We start from the raw sequence: 7,591 nt of genomic DNA on the forward strand, positions 1-7,591 counted from the left end.
CAACAAGGAAAACTCACTCTGGTTGATCCCTCCGGTAGACTGCACCTATCTACTAGAGTGAATGTCAAAGCAAATCTCTGTCCCGGGAGTGCAGAGCCCAGTATCTCGAGTCGGGAATCTCACCGCCACATCCCAATTACATAGTAGAAATTTTTCCCCGATAATTATTGGTATGTGGGACCCGCGTAACGGGCTGTAGACGCAAGTTTGGGTATCTAATACAATTTTGGTCAAATGAACCCAAACCAAACGGGCCCTTAGTCATTTTTATAAAATCAAACCTGATTTTCTAAAACTCATTCACTATTGAAAACGTTGGAGGGAAACGAAAGAAGAAGAAGAGAATAAGAGGAGAAATGAGAAGAGAGAAGAGAAGGAAAAAGAAGTAGGGAAGGAAGGTGATCTTGAGAGCAAAATTTTGGATTAGGTAAGAAATCCCTCATCTCCACTCTCCTAATTTCCATCCTAGTTGTTCTTCCTATCAAACCCCCTTTAAAATCAGTTTGTAATTCCCTTGTCTAGCTTGTATAAGGGAGGATCAAGTGTGAAATCCATCAAAGTTATCTCCAAGCAACAACAATTGAATAGGTAATATTTACCTTTTCTTAAATCTTTTACTTAATTTCTTTTCCAGATCTAAAACTCTAATGCTAAACCTATCTCTGATTTGGGAATTAATACCCAACATTCATACATGAGGATATACTTAGAAATTTGTGAAATTGGGATTAAACCCTTGCATGCATGCTCAAAATTCATCTCAAACCTTTGCTGTAATCTTTCCTAGACTTAAAAACTACATACTGATTTTGTGTAGACTGGGTTTGAATCAATTAGACCCTTGCATGCATGCCTTGTCATATTAGAAATTCAATTCCATGAATGCATAGTTGAACCCACTTTAATTCTTCAAATTACCCATTCCCCCTAAGCTAATTTATGTTGTAATGACTCAATTCCATGAGTGTGTATCATCCCTGTTGATAATTGATGAAATCCAAGCCAAAACCCCTCCTAAAACCCTATTTTCGACCTTGGAATTCTTGCTACAGAATCTCCGGATGATGTCTTGGTCCACTACTCCCCATCGACCAGAGAATGCAAGCACAGTCCAAATTTTAGCCTATGTACTGCCAGCCTCTGGCTGATCCCTCTGGTCGACTACTCCTCATCAACTAGAGTTGTTGTTATGATTGTTGGGTCATCTAAACCTAACCTAATGTAACCCTAAGCTACTCTTGGGTTCCACCTTCACTCTAACACGTTTTAACACGTGTTTTGTGGTCTATCAATTCAAGGATTGAGTCGTTTGATCATCGGGACCTATCGACAACCAACACGAGAACAAATACAACTTCGCGATCGCAACTACTACAAAGTGAGTAGAGATATGCCATTCATGTAGGTGTAACAATTCTTTTGTGTTATGATGTTATGGCTAAATATGTTACATCACGCTCTTTTATTCTTATTGTTGATATGGAACTTTGAATGAAAAATTGTCAAGATACTGCTTTATATTGAAATGCATGTTATTCATTTTGTTAGATTAGACGCCGTAGTCGATTTGAAAATGAAGGGTATGGTGTGTCGTAGTATGGGATGTGGGAGCACTGTACACTTCATACTATACCATGGAGTGTGCCTGTGGCTAGGGATTATCATCACCCATACTACGAACCCTTATCAACAGGGGTTAAGGTGTTGGATACTACAATTGTATGAGGTCAATGTCCTGAAGGGGTATTGGTCGGTCAGTAGACTCATCAGGTCATTAGAACAGGTGGTGTCAGTTGTCCCATCAGTCAATAGGGCTTGTTATAGCACAGTGATAACTTAGAGGGCTTGTCGGGCTAAGTGGCTGACCCTGGGAAGGGATGCTAGAGCCAACTAGTTTTCTCCGTCAACTCAATGGGTGTATCGCGGGAAGGAGTTAGAAACCCGAACCAGGGATACATGTATTGGGGATTGTATTAGTATTTCTTACCTGGACTTAGTTTTGTTGTTAGGTGGATTAATATTAAAACTAAACCTCATGGATATAGGATCATGTGTTGTATTGCATCTCCATGCATGGTTTATTTTTCATTCACGGAGCTCGGTGGAGCTCACCCCTATGGAATCTTTCTTTTTAAATGATCTTATAGGTGGAGATATCCCTGTACGGGAGGATGATGATGTACCAGATGATATTGACTATGTCTATGTGGAGATGGAGCCCGAGGGGCATGATCCCTTTTATGGATGTGATTACTATGCTCCCTCATGATTGACGTGAGGGATTGAATATTTTTCTTTTTCTTTTGGTGTTATGGATACTCACCTTTGAATAGATAGGTTATCTATTGTAACTAATATGTAAAGCTTTTAAGAGGTTATGCAAACAAAGTATAGTAGGAGACGAAGTGTAGAAACAAAGACTGAAATATATAAGTATTTGAATTTTGATGTGGATAATCTTTTAGTTTCCCGTTGCACTCTATAATTTTAATCATTTTCCGTTATGAATGTGTGGTTTGTGAGTTGTATTTACTACTTCTTGATCCTCGAGGTGGTTGGATACCTTGGGTATCCGTGTCACTAATTGAATCTCCTAGGGGATGGGTTGCGGGTGTGACATCTACAGTTTGGTTTGACTCTCCAGGGATCTCACATCACTCCTCAACCATTGTCAGTCTAGCTTGTTATTACTCTTTGGCTCGAAGCCTTTCAAATTTTTTGACATGTGGACATCTTTTGATGAATTCCCTAACTTAGTGCAACAAGCTTGGAGTATTCAGCCCATGGATATGAGTCTTTGTCCTCTTACTCACTTTGCTCACAAGCTCATGTTAGTAAAAGGGAGCCTCAAAGAGTAAAACAAATCTACTTTTGGTAGTATTTCTCAGCTAGATTACAAATTGATGATGATCACAACCTCATCTTGCTTATGAAGAAAACAAAGTTTCTACATGTCTAGGTTAGTTTCAACTTCAGGAAGAAAGTTTCTTTAAACAAAAATCAAGAAACAAATGGTTGACTCTTGGTGACTCCAATACAACATTCTTCTATCGGTTCTTGAAGGCTAGATAAAACTTCAACTCTATTCTATGGCTCACCAATTCTGAGGGCAGTCTCTTATCTTCTCCAGATGAAACTAAACAAGAAATCCTCATGTATTTTCTTGGGGTGTTCAGACCTTCCTTAGTTGTCTGATCAAAGATATTCCATCCCTCATCTGGTTTGGTATGATCTCCTTGGAGCAGTGGAGTGCTTTGACTACTATCCCTATAGAGGAAGAAATCTTGACTGCAATTAAATCCCACAAGGTAATTAATGTTCTGGGTACAGATGGATTCAACATGGAATCTTCAATGCTTCTTGGGATATCAACAAATATGATCTATTCAAAGTCATCAAGAGCTTCTTTTATAATCCAGAGCAGATTGAGAGCATCAACCGATCATTTATTTGCCTTATTCCCAAGCATGAAGGTGCATCAAAGGTTAGTGGTTTCAGACCCATTCTACTAGGCAATATCCTTTAAAAATTCATTGCAAAGGTCTTGGGCAACAAATTGAAAGTTGTGATTGAAGACCTCGTGTATAATAATTACTCTGCTTCCATTCCTAAGAGAAGCATTGTAGATAATATCTTACTGTATAATGAGATTGCTAGGAGATTTCGAAGTTCATAAGTATTGCCTCAAATGCAATCAAATATCAGAATGATGATGACTCTTCTACCAGGTTATGGCTAGATAACCGACACCCATGTGGAGTCTTCCTTTCTCTCTTTGGTGAAAGAATAAGATATGATGCAAATTCCAAAAGAATGGCCCTTGTTTCCTCCATTATTTCTTATGAACTATGGGACCCGAATCCCCAGCTTCTTCAGACCTTACCTTGGTTTGGAATTAGTTACACTTGATTCCCAGAAGATGGCCTAGAAGTGGGGATTTTGTGTGGGTTCACTCTCCCTCTAGATGCTTCACCTCTGCCTTGACTTAGGACTTTGTCAGGTCCAAGGACAGTCTTGTTCCTTGATGGAATGTTGTTTGGTTCAAACATCATATCCCGAGACACAGTTGTATATCTGTGAAAGATTTGACCTATACATTGCCCACTGAAGAGTATCTTTCACATAGGAATATCAAAATTCCTAACTGTTGTCTCCATTAGAATGATATTGAAGATCGATATTGAACATTTATTTTTCAGATGTCCTTTCTCTATATGCGTATTTGGAAAGGGGTTCTTCTTAAATGCATGCCTTCTCACAATCCATTACCTTCTTTGGATAGAGAATGTAAGTGGATCAAGCATGAGTTCAAGGGAAAGTCAGCTTGTATTCTTGTTGTCAAAATGGCTTTCTGGGCTTCTATATATCCTTATGGTGGTAAAGAAATATCTGTAGATGGACCTTGATACATCCAATATTCACCGGGCCAATCAACGACCGCCACGTGTCACAGACAACCCGCTCCATAGCTAAGGGGAACGAACCGGGGTCCCAGCACCACTCGGGGGCGCGACCACCACTCGGGCGCGGCCTCCTCACCCAGGCCGCGGCCTCCTCACCAGGGCGCGGCCTCACCCAGGCCCGGCCTCCTCACCCAGGCGCGGCCCCCTCACCAGGGCGCGGCCTCACCCAGGCGCGGCCTCCTCACCCAGGCGCGGCCTCACCCAGGCGCGGCCTCCTCACCAGGGAGCGGCCTCACCCAGGCCGCGGCCTCCTCACCAGGGCGCGGCCTCACTCAGGCGCGGCCACCACTTGGGCGCGGCCTCACCTAGGCGCAGCCACACATCCAGGCGCAGCCTCACCCAGGCGCGGCCTGCACCCAGGCACAACATCGTGGACACGTGAGGTGGGGGCCACCCATCTACGATCCGATCGTATCGCTAAGACTCATGTCACTACCAGGACTCTAGACCGCCGCTTAGAGGTCACGTCATCCAGACGGGATTCAAGCACCAAGGACGTTATCACCACACGCGGGTATCTATCCACCAAGGATCCTGATGCCACCAGGACACTCCCTCTCACGGGGAGATGGCCAATCAAGATAGAGCCCCGTTACCCAGGGCCTCTATCCACTCAACGGCACAATCGCCATCAAACGGGGACTCTCCACACCGCCATACACCGCCATATGCTACTATAAAAGGCAAGGTACGCAACCCCATCAGGGGACATCTAAACTCATACTGAATACTCACTATTCATCTGTTTGCGCCAGGAGATCTAACTTTGGCATCGGAGAGCCCTAGGCCGGGACCACACCGGTTCTCTCTGATTGACCCCTTTTGGTCCACTTGCAGGTGACGGCACTCGCAGGACCGCTCGACGATTTCTTGATGCAACAGATTGGCGCCGTCTGTGGGAACGACGCTAGCCATTACAGCTACTAGCTCGCTTCCATACTCATTCAATGGCACGAAGGAAGACTACCACCACCAACAACGGAGCAAGGAATGGATCACCACCCCGAGTGCTCTCGCCGCAGAGCCAATGACCAGACCATGTCCCTCCGGAGGAGGAGATCCCCTTAATGACCAGTTCGTGATCGCCGAGCCCAACAATGACGAGGCCAACGATGTGGTGGTGGAGGTGACACCTGACCCCAATGCTCCAGCCACTGTGGGTCAGATCAACGACCTGCAACGACAGATCCTCGATGAACAACGACTCTTTCGAGAATACCTGACGCAGCGTGCGACATCTCACCGTCGGAGGACTTCACCAGCAGCAAGGGTGGAGTCCATACCTCAACAAGAGCCAAACCCTAGGAGATCATCTCCAAGGGGCGCGAAATCAGAGAGACTTGCGCGACAGGCAACCCCCACTCCGCAGCGGGGGGAGCCTTCCCAGCATCCCAGGAGAACAAGAGACCTCTCGCCACGGTCAGAGCGTGAGAGGACGCCAACACCCAAGGCGAGGGTGTCTAGCCCGCAGAGATCGGTCCGGAGGTCCGTGTTTGACGGACGACTGGAAGAAAGTCACATACCACGACGAAGCCGGACCTACAGAGAAGAAAGCCCCTCACCTTCATGACAGGGTTCATCACGGCATGACCATTCACCATCCCGCCAACACTCAAGGCGGGAGGGGACATCCAGGAGAGAGCGTGAACGGGGCTGCAGCGAACGTCCGGCTAGGCGTGGGGGGCAGACAAGGGACGAGGAGCTCGATCAAAGACTCCGCGACCTGGATGAGAAGCTGGAAGGGTTGAAGAAGCAGACCAAAGGCAAGACACATTCCATACCTGGACAACACCCCTTCTCGGCAGAGATCATGTCAGCCACACTACCTTCCAGGTTTCGACTACCCACCTTTGAACTCTACAGTGGTACCACTGACCCTAATGACCACATCAACTATTTTAATGGCATGATGACGCTGTATGGGGGGTCGGACGTGGTATCCTGTCGGGCATTCCCTGCGTCCCTCAAGGGAGCAGCCACATCATGGTTCTCCAGGCTACGACCGAGATCTATATGCTCGTTCGCAGAGCTATGCGAACAGTTCGTCACCCGTTTCCAAAGCAGCGTCAAGCAGAAGAAGACCACCGTCAATCTACTAAACGTGGTATAGAACCCTGGGGAATCTCTCAGGGAATACGTTACCAGGTTCACCAAGGAGTCCCTGGAGGTTCGAGACTTGGATGACCAGACACAGCATGTAGCCCTAGCAGGAGGTATTAGGGACCTGGACTTGATCAAGGACCTGGCACGTCACGAGACCAGGACTATGAAAGAACTCCTGGAGCGGTGCAACGAGTTTGCAAATATGGCCGAGGTACTACAAGCTAGAACAAAAATAATCGAGGCCAAGCCACAGGACAACAAGAGGTCAGCACCTGATGACCGCAACGAGGGTAAGAGGTCGAGGACAGAACGCCGACAAGAGAAGAGCGATCGCCCATCTAGGAGGACAGACCGCCGCCCAGAGAGAAGTGAGAGGGCAAGCACCCCTGAGTTCACACCACTGAACACCACCAGGTCCCAGATACTCAGGCAGATCCAGGACCGTGACCTACTCCATTGGCCACGACCCATGCTAGCAGCGCCAGAGAAGCGAAACCCTAACAAATATTGTCTCTTCCACAAAGAGAATGGGCACGACACAGAGGAGTGCTTTCAATTGAAGAGAGAGATAGAACAACTGGTAAGAGCAGGAAGCTTGAACAAGTATGTGAAGGGGAGACGTGACAACCGCTCAGGCCAAGGAGATAGAGATCGCGACGGAGACAAAAAGTAAGAAAGAGAAAGGAGAAGTGAAAGAAGAAGGGAGAGGAAGGAACATATACCCACAAAAAACAAAAAGAAAAAGTGTAGGAGGTAAGGTTTGAACCCCCAACCTCTCCTACCTCATTAGTGGATTTACGGGCAAACCCCACAGGAAAGTTTATTCGCAGCGGACCCCTCACTATGCAAAGACACCTACTCTCTTGGACATCCTATCCTAAGAGAGTGGGGGGCAAATGATACATCCAATATTCACAGGGCCAATCAACGACCGCCACGTGTCATAGACGACCCGCCCCATAGCCAAGGGGAACGAACCGGAGTCCCAGCACCATTCGGGGGCGGCCACTACTCGGGCGCGGCCA

This window comes from Telopea speciosissima, chromosome 4 (assembly GCF_018873765.1).
Source record: "Telopea speciosissima isolate NSW1024214 ecotype Mountain lineage chromosome 4, Tspe_v1, whole genome shotgun sequence".
NCBI lineage: Eukaryota > Viridiplantae > Streptophyta > Magnoliopsida > Proteales > Proteaceae > Telopea > Telopea speciosissima.